The sequence below is a fragment of the Prosopis cineraria genome, unplaced genomic scaffold (assembly GCF_029017545.1).
Source record: "Prosopis cineraria cultivar Desert tree isolate PC_DT_omini unplaced genomic scaffold, ASM2901754v1 PC8, whole genome shotgun sequence".
Classification (NCBI taxonomy): domain Eukaryota; kingdom Viridiplantae; phylum Streptophyta; class Magnoliopsida; order Fabales; family Fabaceae; genus Prosopis; species Prosopis cineraria.
In genome coordinates this window covers 14116241-14137126 of record NW_026555339.1, presented here as the reverse complement: position 1 = coordinate 14137126, position 20886 = coordinate 14116241, and the positions used below count along the sequence as shown (strand labels likewise).

The 20886-nt window shown below is 28.7% G+C and overlaps 1 pseudogene; it reads right to left on the bottom strand.

Moving 5' to 3' along the window:
- Positions 1-590: 590 nt before the first annotated feature.
- On the bottom strand, positions 591-8172 carry LOC129317189 (indole-3-acetaldehyde oxidase-like; annotated as a pseudogene).
- Positions 8173-20886: the final 12714 nt, after the last annotated feature.

The window sequence follows — 20886 nt, the reverse complement described above, 5'->3', positions numbered from 1 at the left end:
TTGTATGTAATTGTCCCAATAATATTATTGGAGGTTTATATAGATTTTGAAAATAAAATATATCATAAATAAATAATTATTAAGGGAATGGTGTGTTTACTATATAGAGCACACTTTTATATATAGAAGTTAATAAATGCAAGAATTGGCTGGCAAATAATGATAATACTCATGCCATGACAATTATTAGTCATTCTTAACACAACGCTAGTGTATTGTAATGACATCTTACACTTTGGCAAAGGTGATATGTATCATGTTCAAAAAACCTGAACTATTCTCTATATATATGGTTTATTCCATAGCCTTCAAAAATAACATAAAAAAATAATAATAAAGCAAGCCTGTGTAATTTTGGCAAATTTAAGGAAAAAAAAATTGCCTTAGTTTTGAAAATATAGGGTAGCTTTATAATTTCAATAAAATTCAAGATAGGTCTATACATTTTACTTGAAGAATTAATTTAATTTTAAAGCATAAAGTTAGCAAGGTAATGAATATATATGCACAGTTACCGCATGCATGTTAATATAAAGCTCATCTATACATATTATTATCATTATATGTATAACAAAGAAAATAATTAAGGATGAAACCAACAAAAAATTAATTAAGGATCACTTTTTTGAATCATACACTAGTATCTACGTACCTGAGAAATAAGTGTGTCCCATTTGACAGAACCAGTCTCCTTCTGCAAGCTTTCCTTGAGTGGCATTAACCTTTCAACCAAGACATTGCAGCTAAGCCTAACTGCTGCACAGCTTGACTCAGATGTAGTACTATTACCTGTAAACCCTCCTTGAATCATGCTCAACGAATCAGATTGTATGACACGTATTTTATCCAAGAGGTCTTGAGATCCTTCACATTGGATCAAACTAAGAGCATATGCAGCCATCTGTTTCACCTTAGTCCACAAACCTTGACCTATTTCAATCCCTCCAACTTCAACAACAACAGACCCATCCTTTAAAATACTTGTTTTTCCTGGTGAAGGTCTCACATTTAATTCATACACAACAGGCACACGAGATAAACCTCTTTTTTTCCAAATGTTATTCCTATTAAACTCTTTCACAGTTTCTCTCCTCTGGTCATACCTTGCAGAAACAGCTAACTTATTCCATATTGAAACTAGGTTATACTCAAGAGGTTCACCTGCAGCATCCTTGTAAAAAGTGCATAGACTTTTGTATGTGTGGAAATTAATGCTTCTCACAGAATCTACATCTATTGAAAGTGTGGATGCCACATGTTCTATTATAGCTTCAGCAATATATGATCCCTCAACATCCCCAGGGGCTCTCATTATAGATCTACTAGGAAGATTAGTCTTGCATACTTTTATATCAAAAGATAGAACACCCCAATCATATTTTTTAAGTGAATTAACTATAGCAAGTGGTACTATTGCAAATATATCCTGATATATCCCTTGATCTATCAATATCTTAAGTTCTAAAGCAGTAATCTTCCCATTACTTTTAAATCCAACATTGTATGTTATCTTCATAGGATGCCTTCCTCCAGCCATTATCATGTCCGTCTTACGATTCATATACATTCTGACAGGGCGTCGTAATTTATGCGCTGCAAGTGCACATGTCGTAGCAATCTAAAAGATTTAATTGTAAGTACTTACACTAAACAATCATGAGCACCATGCATATAATATCCATTTTCTTGTGCTGAACTACTGATACAATTCTATTGTAACCTGATGTATGCTAGAATTAGATTCCTTTACAAAAAAAAATTGTATATCTTGTATTAAAATCTACGTCATACACATTAGATAATATCATTAGTAAGCTATTAAACTTCAAATGTATGATCAAGATGAGCATAGTTTGGATACAAAGGCAATAAAGTAGAAAGAAGAAAGAAGGGAAAATTAGACACTTACAGGAAAGGCTTTTACGTACTTTCCACCAAAACCACCACCTACCCTTCTCGTGATTACACGAACATTATGCTCAGGAATATTTAGGCATCTTGCAATTGTAGAATGTGCATATTCTGGCCCTTGACATGAAGTGTAAACCACCAAGCAATTGTCTTCATCTGGCACAGCAAGTGCAGTTTGTGTCTCCATATAGAAATAATATTGAGACCCAAGTTTAATCTGGATTTTAAATTATTACAAGAGTCAAAAAACTTCAAAATGTTCAAAATATGGACGCTAGAGATAAAATGTGGAAACTGATACTTGATAGTAAAAGAAGTGAAGACAGAGAAATAGGTGATAGTAAAAGAAGATATTAAAGAAAATGCTTATGCTTTCTTAAACCTAGAAGATAGTTAAGCAATTATCTATGCGTATTTTTCTGTATAAAGATTGTTGAAAATTAGCTAATGTTAGTTGAAGTATGTGTCAAATTTGTCTAAGCTAGAAATTTATACATGTCTTAGATATGTAAAAGAGGGAATCACAATATGAAGGAAAATAAATGTATTCCATGCACCTCAGCAGAAAGAATCTTGTGGTCTGCTTCTGCCATTCCTTCTGATATATCACCTATTTGTTGGGGATAGTACACTGGAGGAATTTCAAAAAGACTAGATCTTTCAACAGCCTCTTCCATGGTTAGAATTGGTGATTCAAGATTCTTGAAATCATACTCAACAACTGTAGAATTTGCAGCCATATCTGCAAGTTTCTGAGAATCTGCAACCTAATTAAACAAATTCATGAAGCAATGGTAAGTATACAGTATATCTTCCTTTTATCTAGACCAACATGAGGGAATCATGAACCTATACCACAAAGGCAACACGATCACCGATACGGCTGACAGTTTCTTCTGCAAACAAAGGTTCACCAACACCGTATGTAGAAATAGAACCAACATTTTCACCACCATCAGGAATGTCTTTACTTGAAATGATTGCCCTCACTCCATCTTGTTGCTGGAGCTTTATGCTTTTTACCCTTGCTAGAGGTTTTGTACTATAAATATATGCTCCATGTAGGCAATTTGTTGGTGAAGGAATATCATCCACATACACAGCCTCACCTATGATTTATTTGTAAAAATAAATGATATTCTAACACATACAATAAAGAGATAGCAAAATGGAGAAAGCTTAGTTAATTAGATAAAGAATAGACGAAGCATTGAAAGTGAACTATTGTTTGTTTTCAAATCACAGTCGACTTTCTTGACTCGATGTAGATAGAAGTAAGTGAGATTCGGATCCAAAAATGTGTATGCAAAAGTTTGCATCAAATAAGGAGCCTAGAAAGCTTAATTCAATCATGGTAATCTATACTTCAAATAAAAGATATTTAATTAAAGAATTTACGATGCAAATCAAAGAAATCAAGAATAGTTCAAATCCAGAGAACAAGATTGAGATGTTTAGTTTTACATGTACGAAAGTTTGCAAGCAGCAAGAATTCCTGGAATGAAAATATATATATATATATATATATATTGACCGTGACGAAATGATTGGGGTCAATTATAGAATGAAACTTTTTTGCAAAAGAAGGTGAAGGATTTTTGTTAAAACATTTCTTTCTACTTTTAAATGCCATAAATATGGAAATAAAGGAGGTTGTCAAATGATTTTCTAACTTGATTGTACAAAACAAACCTGAAGCCTGTAATGCTGCCCCTGATTTTGTTATTGGCTCGCCAACGGGTGATGCTCCTCATCTACTTGAATCTCTTGCTTTCCAGATGATAGAAAAGTAGGAGCTTTTTCATGATGATCAACTTGCCTCTTATTCTCTTTTATGTCCAAAGGCCTATTGGTTGATGAACTAGTGCATGACTTTGAGTGATAATCTAATTTTTCATCAGAATGATCAATCAAAGGGCTAAAGAACTTATAGAGAAAACCTGCTGCTAAGCTTAACCGATAAGCAATGCTTGAAGTTCCTTCTTCAGGTACAACACTAGCTGGAAGCAAGTTGATAGCTTCATATACAATACCGGCACTTAGTGTCTTTCCTACTAATAGCTCCTCAACTTTGCTTGCTCTTATTGCATGTTTAGTACCATAAGCTCCGAAAGAAAGCCTGCAATTATTTATCACAGTCTCTTCAGAATCTTTTCCTGGAGAAACCTCAACCAAGAAAGCTGCATTCAAATAAGCTAGTGCATTTCCAAGGGGTCGAGGAGCAGCTCGAAAAGTTTCAAAGATAATTTTCCTTTTGAGCTTTTTAGGATCACTTTTATTGGATTCCAAACTTGGAATCTTAATACTTAAAATCACACCTTCCAATCCTAGTGGTGGCCTTTCCAGAAATTCTTGCATTGGAAGCCATTCAAATTTCATACCACTCATTATATGAACCATTGTATCCACAGCAAGAAGTATTGTAGCCAAATCAGAAGGAAAATGATTCTTCTGTGCCATCACTAGATTGCCACCTACACTGGCGGTGTTCCTTATGAAACCTGAGGCTATTTTGCTCATGTGATCAGCAAGTTTTTCAAGCATCATATCAAAGTCAGATAGAGGATCACATTTTCTCTTTGGCTTTAAAGCTTCAATAGCCTTGAATATAGTCACTGTTGCTCCAATTTCAATCCCTGTCGGATCCTTTTTTATCTTTGAGAGCTCGGAAATTCCCTTCAGATTAATATACTTGTCATAGCTTCCTGTATCTTTGTAATAACCCATTCCTGTATTACTAACTACAAGCTTTATCCTGGTTCCAACATTATTATTTGATTCCAATAAGCCTTGGAGCTCCTTTAGGCTTGTGGGGCTGAGCCAACTATGTCTTTCAGAAGACATGAACAGATCAGGATGGATCTCCTTCAAAAATTCAGGAAATTTACTCTTTTTGTGGTGACGATCATATTTAGGCAACCTACTTATCTTCAAATCATCACTTTCTCCTTTTCTCCAAAAAGAGTTTAACCCTAAGTCCTCTAAATCAACATCAGCACCAAAACTCTTGCAAGCATCAGAAAGTGGTCGATATCCAGTACAACGACAAAGATTTCCAGCAATGGCTCTTTCAGCCTCAACAGCTGTGGCTTTTGAGAACACTGAAAGAGGCTCGGGACGATGTGTTTTGTCAGCATTGACAAGAGTTCCATAAAGAGAGACACACATTCCAGGAGTGCAAAATCCACATTGAGAAGCATGGAAGCCTGCAATTCTTTCATGAATTGGATGGAAGCCATCTTTACTGTTTCCAAGGCCTTCGCTTGTAGTTATGGAACATCCATGTATGCTGCAAAGTAGCGTGAGACAAGAACTTGCTGTGAAATCCTCAACTTGGTCAAGCACGTGATTGTATTTGGATATTAAAACAAGACAAGCACCACAACCACCTGCAAACCATATAGATTGAAGTGAGAAGTTGAAGATATATGGGGACGAAAAAGAAATGCCTTTAACCTCTACAAATGTATGTTCAGGCGCTCGTGCATATGTACTTTAACCTTCATAAATTAATGTACGTGTATGTACGTGCCTTTGTGTGTGAACTTAATCATAAAGTCAACAAATAATTGAAAACAGCAAAGGGTAGTATGCCATATTCTGCTTTTTTTTTATTTTTAGAATTAAATGTTCAATGAAAATAAGCATAGCGACTTCCAAATATTTCATGGATTGAAAGATAGATAGCTACAACAAGAAACTCCATCAACAATTTCAAATCAGAGTATGCACACTACTACAAACATATGTATGCAACAAATAAATAGAAACTCCATCAAAAATTTCAAATCGTAGCATATATTCTACTACAATAAGTGTTAGTTTTGTGTGTGTCCTCCATTATAAGATGAAGCAGAAAGCTAACCACAAAGTCAATTGATACTTCACTATTAGAAAAAAATATTTATTGGATTGCCCATGTCAGAGAACTTATATATAAATGCGCTCCTAAAGTAAGAGGCGAAACATGTCAGAACACTTTATTTTAAAAGCATCGAGTATTGGACATAGAGGAACGCTTCTTGTAAAAGTGCTCCCAAATGTTAATATGAAAAAAAAATTAAAAAATAAATGCTTGAGCTATGATCCGATAGGTAACAATAAGAAATTATAAATTTAAAAAAGTACTCCAGTATATACTAGTTTATGAGCTCTCTGGAGTAGATTTAGGACACCCAGATTTCAAGATTGAATATCATTTTTTAATTTCCTAGCTTAGCGTGATATAGAAATATGCCCATTGAATCCTTCTTAAAAATGAATGAAAGTGAAAAAAAAAAAGAAGTTTAACCCCAAACCAAAACATTGAGATCTAAATAAACAAGAGATCATTCCTCACATTCATATTAATCAACAAAATCTTTAATTTAACTACAGAAAAATCTAAGGAAAAATGACAATTACAAACCTTGTAAAAATATTAACGAAATTAAAGACCTTGAATTATTCACATGTCAAGGAAAGACCATGCTCTCATTTGCAATTAAAAAATAAATAATTATCAAAATAATTATTGGATTGTGACTCATGAATTTAAGAAAAATTAGTTGTGAATTTAAGGAATATTGCTTGTGATTCAATAGAAAGTCAATCATGAATAAATAGATAATTTTATAAATTTATGCATTCGTTACCTATAAATTTAAGAATAGTTCCTTGTGAATTTTAAGAAAATCATTAGTAAATTTATGAAAATTTAGTTATGAATGAATGTATAGCCTTGTGAATGATCTATGCATGGTCATTTGTGATTTAGGGATAATTAATTGTAAATTTAAATAATGGTCACTTGTAAATATATGAAACATATATAAGTTATGAACAAATATGAATAGTCTTAATTATAAATTAATGATTCACGGACTCTCATATTTGTTAACATCCATTTACAATTGCCTTTTATAAATTCATAAATAATTATGCTAAAATTTAAAAGTGACTATATATCCTCAAATTCACAAATAATTATATATATATATATAATATATATTTGTATTTATTTATGAAATTTTCTATCCATTACAATTGATTTTTCATAAATATAACAGTGATCATCCTTAAATTTACATAACTTTTTTTAAAATTTGTGAGTGGCCTTCTATAGGTTATTTCAAGGGAAAATGACAATAAAATTCCTTTAAAATATGTAAATGACAATTCGGTCTCTCAAAATGTTACAATCCATTGAAGTTTTTAGGAACTTTTTTGTCATTAATAAATTTATATAAATGATCAAATTACTCTTATTAAAAATAAAATGATTCTCATGTTTTCTTTAAATAACATAGCTTTTTTCTTATATTTGCAACAATGCAACAATAAATTATAACTTCACATGTTAAATTCTTGATTTTCTATTGCATTGTTGTAAATATAAGAAAAAAATTGTGATTATTTAAATAAAATTTATCAATCATTTTATTTTCAATAAGGACAATTTAATCATTTATATAAATTTATTAATGACAGAAAAGTTAATAGAATTATAACATTTTAAAAGATCAAACTGTCATTTATACATTTTAAAGAAATTTTATTATCATTTTTCCTTATTTCAATGTAGAAGTATTTTAATTGGAAATAAAGACCATGGTCCTTCCATGGTATTTTCTCTAATATGAGGTCTTCAATTATTATTAATGTTTATACATGGTCTATAATTGTCAATTTCCCAAAATTTAAAGCAGCCGGAAAGTTCAGCGACCAATGCACAGAAAGAATGGGCCGAATGCCCCAGATGAAAACTCTGATCAAACTAAATTAACTAATTTTAACATGCTGAGTGGTACGGTAAAGACCATTATTCCCTTAATCTTAACAAGGAACCAATCGAGGCTCGAACACAGATTCAAATTCATATTACTCCAAATAGCATTTGAATGGTTTATTACCTTACAAAAAAGAAAAAAACTATAGCCAGTTTATAAATCAAGAACTCTCAGTGAGGAACTCAGAGACAGACCTTCACCACAGCCGAGCTTGACGCTCTTGAATGGAGTCTGAGAACGCAAGAACTGAAGCACAGTGGTTGATGGGTCAACGCTTGAGAGCTCAAATCTCTCTCCATTCACTGCAAAAATCAAACTCTCTGTTCTTCTCCCTCCGTCCTTCTCCTTCATGTCTCAGCAAAAGATAGAAAATGAACCGTCCTCAATTCACAGAAGATCGTACTAGGCCTACTCACTTTGCTCACAGAAATGATATAATGCTATCTGACACCCATTTATCTCTACGCATGTGATTTGTGTGTCCTTGGCTCTCTCTCTCTCTCTCTCTCTATCTCTCTCTGTATATATCTAAAGACCAGCACTAATGATAGTTGATAGAGATACATGAGACGTGCAGACATACGTATGATATCTCTATACGTAATTATCACGTTTTCTCATCTCTATCTACGCTCACCCACATAAAACGGCAAATTTGCTTTTGCAGAATTCTAACTTTTGTTTTGAGTAAATTACAATGCATATCTTTCACTTTAATCTAATTTAAAACACTGTTATGAATGTTCTGTTAAATATTTTAAAATATTTAATTTTTTATTTGTAATTATGTTAAAAAATTTAAATAATTAAGCATGACAATATTTAAATAAATACATAATTTAAAAATATTGTGTTACAATTCATAAAATTTAAAGAAAAATAAATATAATTATATTGATTAATTTATCTATTATTATATTAAATATGTATCTCATTAAATTTTTTATGTAGGATGTATATTTAAAATATGTATTTAATATATTAATTTACATAACTAAGAAATTCAAAATAGGAATAAAAAAGTGTTGCATATATATGAGATAACTTTTTTGGGTAGCTAGAATGAATTTTAGACAATATTTATATTTAAATAAAGATATTTTGGTTAACACATGTGACTTAGTGGTCAACTAACTAGTGGATAGGGTGAAAATGAATTATTAAATTAGAGAAGATGTTTGTGTTTTGTAACTACTGATTTTAGAGGAGATTCACATAGTTTAAAAAAATAAAAAATAGATACTTGTAATTAAAGATAATAATCAAAAAATTGTTGTCTTTTTTGATCTTTTTTCACTTCCTTGTTCATGTCGATACCAATTATAAAAATAAAAAAAAAAAAATCTTGTCCACAAATTGAGGTGTCAATGCGTGGGACCTATTTTAACTAGATAAATAAAAGGAATACATGCACAATTCTAAAACAATTGTCCAGTTAGTTAAAAATTAATTAGTAACTCCTAAGATTGTTTTTTTAAACTCCACTACTGATATGATAATTTGGGTGACATGAAAGTATTAATATAAACACTTTTTGAACTCAAAAATATATGTCTTGATCATGATGAGTTCTGAGAAATCAAACTCGCCTAAATTTTCATTTACAAAAACAAAATATATGAACAAACAAAAATTTAAAATGTTAGAATATGACATTGATGCCAACTTGGCCTAACTTAAATAAAACGAATGTGTGTATGATCATTTTTAAATGTTAGAATGTGTTTCATAATAAAAAAAAAAGTTAGAATCTAACTTTGATACATCTTTAGTACATGGGGCCAAAGTTGTCTAACTTATAAATTTAAATACGCTGTTAAATTTAAATGCGCTGTTAAAGAGTTCGTAAACTCTCTTCCCTCGCATCAAAACAAGTCTCGGTTTCAACATCTTAAAAAAATAAAAACAGGAAAAAAATAGTGACGAACTATTAAAAAATTTATATTAATTGAGAATTAATTGATATCAGAATCTGAATAAAAAAAGCTTAAATGAACTGCTATTAATTTAAAATTAGTTATTGTTAAAATCTGAATAAATATTTATTAATAAAAAATTATCTAAATTGATAATTGATAAATATTCATATAAGTTTTAACAATAAGTAATACTTAATTAATATAATTTTTTTCAATGGTCTGTGATTGATATTTTTTTAAAAAAAAAAAAAACTTCCTTCAAACGAGTTGTAAAACCCATTGACTTTGTATGAATTTATTACCTACTATCAAACTAAAAGCGCGTTGAATTTTTGTTCCAGATCTGCTAACTAATTGCCACGTAAATGGTTCACAATTTTATAGGCTCAAGTATATTTTTATTCTTTGAATTTATACAAGATTTTATTTTTTGTCTTTACTCTCCTTTAGTTTTAATTAATTATTTTTATACTGATTATTATTATTTAAAAAATAAAATTTACTATATCAATATTTGATAATTTTTTATTAATATTTAAAAATTTAGTGTAAGAATTTTTTTATGAGACTAAACAGTATTAGAGTTAAAGAATTAAAAAAATAAATTATAAGATCAAAATAAAATTTTGTATAAAGTTAAAAGATTAAATATATACTTTAATTTAACTTTATAGTCTCATCATAATATAAGTTGTTTTTTTAAAAATTTAATTGATTTAAAATATAGAACATTACCTAAATATTATATATATATATATATATATATATTTCAACTGTACCCTGGCTTTGGTATATTTCAAGGGTTTGATTGAAAATATATAAAAAATTTAGAAAATCAAAATTTTGTCCAACTTTTTTAAAATATAAATTAATTAATAATAACTATTGCATGGCCAGAGAGAGTTTACACGAGTAATAGTTGTGCCACTGCTAACCATTTGGTTAGTAAGAATCTAGTTTTAATGTTCATCAAGGAGATAAGTACCATGTTACTCATCACCTTTAATGAGATTTGGATAATTCATATTTAATATAAAATAGAGTTAAAATTTTTAGTTACTTTATTTTATTATTTAAAATAAAATTTTACTAAATTTGTTTATTACTAGTTTGGATTGTACGAATTTAATTTATATGAACAAATATAAAATTAAAAATTTTATAATTTTATAAATTAGTCATCTAAATATATTTTTTATAGTTTGAATTTAATATCAAACTTTTTATAAAAAAGTACTTTGACAAAATTATGATGCAAACGTAGGAAGTAATTGTGTCGAGTGAAATTTAAATGCAATTCTCTGAAAAATATTGATCCAAATTAGAGTAATGCATGTGGGGCTGACCAATCTCATTGAAGATTAATACACAAGAAGCAAAAGATTTTTTTTTTTTTTAATTAGACAAAAGATTTTTTTTTTGGTCAAGAGTAGTGTGTGAATGCGAGCGGTTGTTGGCCAGTGGGGCCTATCTTACGTAAATAAATAAATAAATAATGTTAGAATCTGACTTCGGCGCCCACTTTACAGGGCCTGTCATATGTAAATAAATAAAAAAATTATGATGTTAACGCAGGGAGCCAAAACCCAAAAGTGACAAAAATTCATCAATTTAAATAAACTTGTAAATGATAAAGAGGGTTTAAACTCATAAACTAAATTCATAAGACTTTACTTTTTAAAAATAATTAATGTTAATGATTTTTTATTAATATATATAATTAAATATATTTATTGCATATTATAGGTTAAAAGGAAAATAAGAAAATTATTTCTTAAACTTTAAAGTCAACAGCACGTTAAACTTTAAATTAATTTATTATATAAATTATTTTCTTAATTTTTTAAAAAAATACAATATAATATTTATCGTTAATAAAAATTAACTTTAACTATAACTAAAAAATATAGAAAATGAAAAGAATTATAAAAAATTATAATAAAATATCAAAATTATAGACAATGATAAATAAAATTGCAGAAAATGACATGAAAAAAATTTTGATCTTTTTTATTTAAATTTTTTGGGTTAAATGTTTTCTAGTTAACTTTTGTTAGCTATATGAATCAAATTGCATCATTTTTAAAAGTTAAAAAGATAATTTATAAAATAAATAAATTTAAAATTTATGATACTATTGAACCTAAAGTTTAGGTAAATTCATTCATTTATTTTATGATAAATATATTATTATATACTCCCTTCGTTTAAAAATAATTTTTTTAAGGATTAGATGTTAAAAAATATAAAATATTTTTAATTTTTTAATATGTAATCATTAACTTTTTTCAAAAGTGCCTCTATTAAATAAATCAGTTTATATTTATTTTAGATTAAAATACCCTATTAAATAAAGATAAATATAAAAATATAGGATTAGTTAAAAGATTAGTAATTATTTTATTAAGGGCAAATTATGATTTAAAATATTTTATATTTAGAAACAAATGGAGTACATTTTAAAAGAAGTATGTCTCAGAAATGGATCTCAAGCTTAATTATTCACATTTCATTTTATTTCATACAAAGTTTACGGGAACAAAAATTTGAACATGAACAAAAAAGAGTACGTGCATAAGCATTCAAAAATGTTAAAACCTGACATTGATGCCAACTTTACTACAAGAGATTTTTTTTTTTTTTTATCATGTCAATGTGCTTTATTCTTTTCCTCTTTGGCCTGACAAGCATCAGCTATTAAAATGTTTAGAATCTGACATACCGTAAAAAGGGTTTTTTTTTTTTTAGGTGACCAAAATTAGGGCGTTAATGCGTGAGGCCCCACTTAGAAAAATATTGACCTTCAATTTTTTTAATCTTTCATTTAATATTGTTTTTAAAATTATCCTAGTTAATTTTACAGTTTTTTCACTCTCTTTATCTCCCATATTTAATATTCTTATTAAAATAATGGTATTTTAGGAAGAGTTGAACATATTTTTTAGCAGCGGATGACACATATTTAATGATAACAAGTGACTAATTTGATCAATTTCTATAATTTTCCAGAATTAATTAATCAGGTGTTACATTTGGGATTGGATGGAGTGAAAAAAAAAAGAACACGTTTGAAATGTGAGGATCTAATATCGATGCCAACTCCATCACGAATATTTTGTCCAAACTGATGCCATTAATATGTGGGGCCCAACTAGGCATCAACTTGAAAGCTTAGCTCGTGTTGGACTACCGCTGGACTGCACTACCCCTAGATTCAGGCCGAAAACAAAAAAAGGGTACTACCTCTGGGCCTGGCCGATAAGAATCTGCACGAAACAATGTTCTAGGACTCCAACCATTTCAGCATGAGCCATTGAATGAAAATCCAAATCAATTTATCAAGTAAAATCGGTAAACCATTTAGGAATGACAAGAGTAATTGAATTAAGAGTTTCACAAAGAATTTTAATTACCATCTCAATACAATTACTAAACTTAATGAAATTTTAAAAGATCTTAAACTTTGTTGAAATGTTAAATTTTTTAAAATCAATATCCACTTTGATTTTATGAAAACTTTATCTTTTATTGATTATAATTACTTTGAAAGACATTCTCTCTCTAAATATATCAAAAAAAGTAGAGACCTCACCATGAAAGATAAGAAAATCACCTTTAACTATGTTTATAGATAAATAAATATATGCGCCAACTTGTTAGCTCATCAGACATCCTGAGATAGCTTTAATATTATGGTTTTAGATAAACTGCCACTTGATTGCATCAACTTTATGGCTTTAAACATGACTTGATTTTGTTTTCTTGCATGGCTCTTCGATGGTCTTGTATTTAAAAAAAAAATGGTAAACCATTAAGCTAGCATCTTAATTAGTTTGATAAAATATTTTGTTTATCACTAGTGTGATCACGATTTGATTATGATTTTGGCCATAAATTTTTGAATCATTTTGATTATCTTAACTAATTCAATGGTCGATTCTATTTCAATACTATAGTTTGGGCTTTATTTGTTGATTGGAAAACTAAACAAGTGATTTTGATGTAATACTATTTGAGGGGTTGGGCCAAATTGATCTGTCTTAGATTGGCTTTTGAGCACTAAAATTTCCAACTACATAAAAATATTTCTAATTTTCAATTCTTATATATTTAAAATTTTAAAAAAATTATTTAATAAACAAACTTACATAACCAAGAAATTTAAAATATGAATAAGAAAGTAACACACACTCCCTCCGGTCTTATTTATAAAACACTTCTTAGAAATAGTTTTTGCTCTAAAATGTAGGATAACTTATAATAATTGAATCACTTTTTTTTAATCTTATCATTTCTTGATTAACATGAAGGTATTTAATGTAGTTATATTATTATTTAAAGCTAAGAATAAAAATAAAAATATATCTCATTTTTTATGAAATAAAAAAATAACTTTTTTAATATGTATGAAACAATTGAAAGTGAACTATGATAATGATCGCAAAAAATATGCATGTTAACTTTTTGGATAGTTTAAATGAATTTTAGACAACTCGGTGTTTAAATAGATAAAAATGAATTATTAAAAGTAGATGAGATGTTTGTATTTTACAACCATTGATTGTAGAAGAGGTTTGCATAGGTTTTAAAAATATAGAAAATAAGTATTTATAATTAAGATAAAATAGAGCAGAGGTTTGTTGTATTTTACTTTTTTTTTTCATTTCTATGTTCATATTGGTATCAATTCTAAAAATACAAAAAAAAAATTCTTGTCCACATATTAAGTTGTTAATGCGTGGGACGTATCTTAACTAAATAAATAAAAATAATACATGCGCAGTTGTGAAACAATTGTCAATTAATAAAAATTGACCCATAAATTATAAAATTATATTTTCAAATTCTGCTATCAATATGACCATTTCATGAGTAGGCCATGATATGTAAGTATTAATATAAATGCTTTTTAGACTTTAAAAAGATATGTTTTGACCATAATGAGCTCTGAGTTATCAAAGTTCACCTAATTTTTAATTTACAAAAACAAAATACCTGAACAAACAAAATTTAAAATGTTAGACTTTGGCATTGATATTAACTTTAGTGGGGCCTAACTTAAATAAAACGAGTGTATGTATGATCATTTAAAATGTTAGAATCTGGTTCATAAAAAAAAATTAAAATTTAACTTTGATACCACCTTTAATGAATGAATGAAGTTAAAGTTGTCAAACTCATAAATTTAAGGAAAAAAAATCATATACAGCCCCCTCTTAAAAAAATTAATTACAAATAAAAATTATATGATTTTTTTTAATAATACTTATTATTAGTTTTTATTTATGATTAACTTTTTTAAGAAGAGATTGGATGTAATTCTCCCTAAATTTAAGTACGCGAACTATTTTTCCTCGTATCCAGTGATGAATCTATACTTGCTAGCATTGGGGGCAAAATTTAAAAACCATAAAAAATATGGGGACTAATTTTAACCTTTTTTACAGAAAAAATTAAAGAAATTAAAAAATATGAAGGAGCATTGGAATTGCCTCTCTGCATTCGTCACCGCTCGTATCGTATCAAAACAAGTCTCCGTTTCCAAGTCTTTGAAGAAAAAAAGCCTTCACGCAAGTTGCAAAACTCGTTGACTTTGTATAAATTTATTATCTATCAAACTAAAAGCGCGTTGAATTTTGGTTCCCGGATCCACTAAATAATTGCCATGTAAATGGTTTATAACTTTATACAAGTTAAAGGATATTTTTATCCTTCAATTTTATATAAAATTTTATTTTTTTTAAATTTTATAAAAAACAATTTTTTTATTTTTAATTTTAACACTGTTAATTTTAAATAATTATTTTTTATATTAATTATTATTAATTTAAAAAATTAAATTTAATATATCACCATTTGATAATATTTTATTAATATTTAGAAATTAAATGTAGGAACTTTTTTGTTGATGAAATTAATCGGTGTAAGAATTAAAAAATTTAAAAATATTTTATAAAATTATGAATTAAAATAAAATATTATATAAAATTAAATAATTAAAAATACATTTTAGCTTAATTTTTATAATCCTCTCATAATATAAATTGCTTTTTAAAAATTCCACTTCGTTCAAAATTAGAACATTGATTAGCTTTATTATAATTCGTTTAAGAGTACAATTGAAAATATATAAAAAATTAAAATTTTGCTCGACTTTTTTAAAAAACATAAATTAATTATCGGCAACTGCATTGTTATGAGAGAGAGTACACCACGTGGTAGTTGTGCCAACCATTTTGGTTAGTAGGAATTCAGCTTTAGAGCTCATGGATGAGCTCAGCCGTCTTGAGCACTTCTAATAAAATTTAAATTGTTTAGATTTAATTTGAATCAAATTTAAATTTAAATTTAATTTTTAATTTTTTATTTTTTATTTTTTGAAACAGGTTTTTTTAATAAATTTGTTTATCATTAATCTGAATTATACTTATTTAATTTAAATGGTTCAATATAATATTAAAAATTTTATAATTTTATAAATTCGTTATTTAAATATATTCCAATCAGTTCAAATTTAATATCAAACATTTTATAATTTTTATATGTTAAATTTAGAGTGTTCAGATCTTATTATATCTCCTGATGACCAAGCCGCCGACTGTCGGTGAGCATTGATAATATCTTGAAGTGCCTCAGACCTGAAAAATTACTTATCCCCCATAAATGGGCATTGAATGATTTATTAAAGTGTGATAATAATTAAAATTTTAAAAACTGGACCGACAATCCTGAGGAGGGAGTCTCTCCATTTTTTTCCTTCCCATTTCCCTCAATTTTCCCAATCACTATCATTTATTAATTTTATAATTAAAAAAATTATTTAATAAAATAATTACCGTCAATCCTGTAGAAGCCATTGAACCGGACGAACTAGAAAAATAGACCATTCAAACGAGTTCACCAATTTAGGTACTGCACGTCAGATTTTTTTATACAGCCCATTATTTATTAGCCGAGTTGGGTAAAATCACATTAATGATAAAGTTTTGCCCACAAATAAATAATATAGCTGCATGTTAGAATTTAAACTCAAGACCCAACTCTTTATCAATTGAGCTATATGTTAATTAGTTTTGTACATTAAATTTTTATTTTTTGGGTTTTTTTTATCAAAATTACTTTTTGGGTATTATTAGTATAATTTATGCATGTCTTGATTTTAATATTATATTAAGTTTTGGGTAATCCTTAATATTACATTATTAATATTGAAGAATGGAAGGATATGGAGGACAGGAGCGAACGGCCGGGAAGGATTTGGTAAACGAGGCAGACAAAAATAAAATCTATTTCTTATTACTTCAAAAATCTTTGGCAAGAAAAAGTTAAATTAATATTATTAAACTCTATTTCATGCTTATAAATAGAGATGAAAAACGAACCAGCTTAGTCCATATAGGCTTGGCCCTTAAACTTAATTTTTCAAAAATTGTTTGATTTCTAAAGCTCAATCCTCATTCAAAGAGTTTAGAGTTAGATCCATAAGCCCTTTATTATTTTTTTATATTTTAAATAAATTATTTAAAAATTAAAAATTTCAACTACAACATTTCATATATTTTTAAAATGAAAATTATAATATTAAAAAATTTAAAATTTAAAATTAAAAATTAAATCTGAAAGTATAAATATATATTCTAAAATTTAAATTCAATTTTAAAAATAAAAATATTTATTTTTTTAGAGTTAAAATGAAAAAGGGCCATCCGAGCCCGACCTAATTTTTTCAAAATGTGAGAGGGAGAGAGAGATGGGAAAAAAATAATATAAAAATAAAATTATAGGTCCCACAATTATATTAAAAAAAGACTATGGATTTGAATTTAATTATTCAAACTCTTGGATCATTATTTATAACTTTTTCTAAATTACATCTCAGCCACTTCTTTATCTCCTAATGTGCGTCCCAGTGTATTTATGTTTGAGGAATCTTTTACTCTTCCCACGTCTAACCGATGTGGGACCTAAAAAAAGCCTTTCATCTCTCTGTTTTTTTTTGTTACCTACCACACATAATTATTTTTATATTTTAAATATTAAAATTATATCTTAACTAAATATTTTTATGTAATTTTAAACCTAAATTTTTAATTCATAATTAAATGTCTAACTATATTATTATTTCTTAATAACCTTAAATAATATAAATTTTTATTTTTATTATTTTTTATCCTTAATAAAATCTAAATTTCACACTTTCTTTATTATCTAAAAATCAGGATGTTATAAAATCTTCTTTCAATATGCCTCGAATAGCCAAAAGTAATAATTGTTGCATCAAGACATGACAGTTGTGAGACTTTAAGCCTACCAATTTTAACGCTTTCACAAACACAAGTTTCCTAATATTTGAAGAATATTTTGAGGGAACTTTGATTCTAAGTAAACACTCACAAAAATTTATTTTCTTAAACTTGGACAATGTATGAGAAGCTGAGGGACAAAAAGTTTGCTTATCTTCTAGTTTAGGGTGTAAGTCCTCCCGTAGTCTCATTTCTTTCAAATCCAATCTTGTATTCACCCTATCCTTGGTCTTATCTGATATGTTTAAAAGCATTCCAATAATACTATCACACACATTTTTTTCTATATGCATGATATCAATACAGTGTCTTACTTTAAAATTGTGTCAATATAAAAGGTCAAAAAAGACATACCTTTTTCCATATATTTTTTGAACCAGTATTCTTTTGAGTCTTACCAAAGACAATGTTGATATCTTTCACCCATTCATACACTTGATCACTAGTTAAAGCACATGAAGCATAATTGCACTCTTGGTGGCCATGAAAAGCTTTCTTCAATTTACAATAAGAATGATCTTGTTTAAGAAATTTCCGATGGCCAAGGTACACTGTCTTCCTTCCATGTTAAAATTGATGGTAGCGTGTTGTCATGAATGATATTTTCGTGACCGTGTAAAGACCAAGATAATGAACGATCCGATGGTTAGCCTCGCATAATATGGGTAAAAGGGGCGACATTGGCATTGGGTGCGTTCTGCCTTAGTCTTCGGGCTAAGTGCACAACTGGTCGGGGGCTAGTGCCGCCTCCCTGATGAGCCCATGGCAGGGCGAAACCAGTAAGATTCGTATGTGGTAAGGCTTGTCTCGGGGATTATGGGGTCTTCGGGACGCCGCACGGGCGCCATGTACTGCGCCAAACTCTAAACCCGTGACAGAGTGACCGTGTAAAGACCAAGATAATGAACGATCCACTAGTTAGCCTCGCACAATATGGGTAAAGAGGGCAACATTGGCATTGGGTGCATTCTGCCTTAGTCTTCGGGCTAAGTGCACAACTAGTCGGGGGCTAGTGCCGCCTCCCTGATGAGCCCATGGCAGGGCAAAACCAATGTGATTTGTATGTGGTAAGGCTTGTCCTGAGGATTATGGGGTCCTCGGGACGCCGCACGGGTGCCGTGTGCTGTGCTAGACTCTCAGCCCATGACAGTATGCCTTCTTCACAAATTAGACAAGCTTTATAACCTTCACACTATAGCCAGACAAATTCTCATATACAGGAAAATTGTTTATAGTGCAAAATATCATAGCATGTAACTTAAAATTCTCCTTTCAATTTACGTCAAACACTTCCATACCTGCCTCCCGTAACTCTTTTAAGTCTTCAATTAAAGGTTTTAGGTAAATGTAAATGTCATTTTTCAAGTTGTTTTGGTCCTAAAATCAATATGGATAGCATTATGTATTTTTTATTTCATACACAATTGGGGTGATAGGTTGTAAATCATCAAAAAAACAAGCCATAAACTATGTATACTGTTAAGACTACTGAATGGATTCATTCCATCAGTAGAAAGTTCAAGCCTAAGGTTCCTTGGCTTATTGCCAAATTCAAGAAATAGTTGATCAATTTTCTTCCATTGAGTAAAATCAGCTAGATGTCAAAATTTTCCATCGAATACCCTCTTATCTGCATGCCACCTCAAGTTTTTTACATCATTTACATTTGCAAACAACCGCTTGAATCTTGGTATAATTGAAAGATACCATAAGACCTTTGTAGGAGCTCCTTTCTCTTTATACTGTGGTGTCTCACATTTCGAACATTTCTCCTCCCCTTTAAGCTCTTTTCTATATAATAAATAATTATTAGGGCACGCGTGTATCTTTTTATACTTTAAACCCATTGGGCATAACATCTTCTTCGCATCATAATAATGATTTGGTAGTAAATTTCCTTTTGGAAACATTACTTGAAGAAATTCTAACAATCATGTAAAACTCTTGTCACTCCACCTAGCTTTTTCCTTCAAGGTAACCAATTTTAACACTCTGGATAACAGACTGAAATTAGTATATCCTGGGTATAGAGGCTTCTTTGCATTAGTGCACAAGTTTTCATACACATGTGCTTGCTTAAAGACCTCTTCCCCAACATCACGGATAATATCTTCTAACCAATCTTCATCCATATCTACTTCATCATCAATATTATCAACTGCCACATATTGAGATGTACTAATAGGATTCAATCATTCATCATGTTAAATCCATATTGTATAATTCTTGCAAATCTCATCCTAAATCAAATGCTCTCTTATTTCAGCAACACTTAGGGTGCGTTTGGTTTTACTGCTTTTAACATTCAAAAAGTTACTTTTTATTTTTAAGAAGTTAAATATTTTTTGGGGTCTAAAAATTACATAAAACTGACTTCTGAAAAGTACTTTAAGAATGAGCTTGCAACAAAGAAATTCAAAAGCTCAGATTTGTAACTTTTGAAACGTAAGTTCGAACAACATGCATTAATTATTGATACTTATTATTTTAAAATGACCATAATACCCCCTCATCAGTTTTGTCTTCTTGTGCTTGGCTCGCTCAGTGTGCTTTTTAAGAAAATCTCCTCATTCCCTCTTCTCTGTGTGTGTGCCACGTTAGGGAAAAAAGATCTAAACTAAAAACAATTGAAAAAATTACAGAAAAGTTCCCAAAATTTTTCTTTTTACAACATAAAAGATGAGGGCATTTTTGATAATTTATTCATTATTAAAACAAAATAAAATCAACCTATTGCTAAGAAGGTTTCAAACTTTGGACCTTTAAAATATTAATATAAGTTACAATAAAGTATCATTGTCCATTTGTTATAAAATCAATTTAAATGAAATATCAATTAGAAAAATTTTATTTATTTTTTCAAATTTAAAATTTAAAGTAAGCAATATTTTTTTAAATTTTATGTTATTTTAAATTTGTTTCACATTTTTTAAACATTTCTAATATATTATATTTGTATAATAAAAATTATAAATTATCATAAAC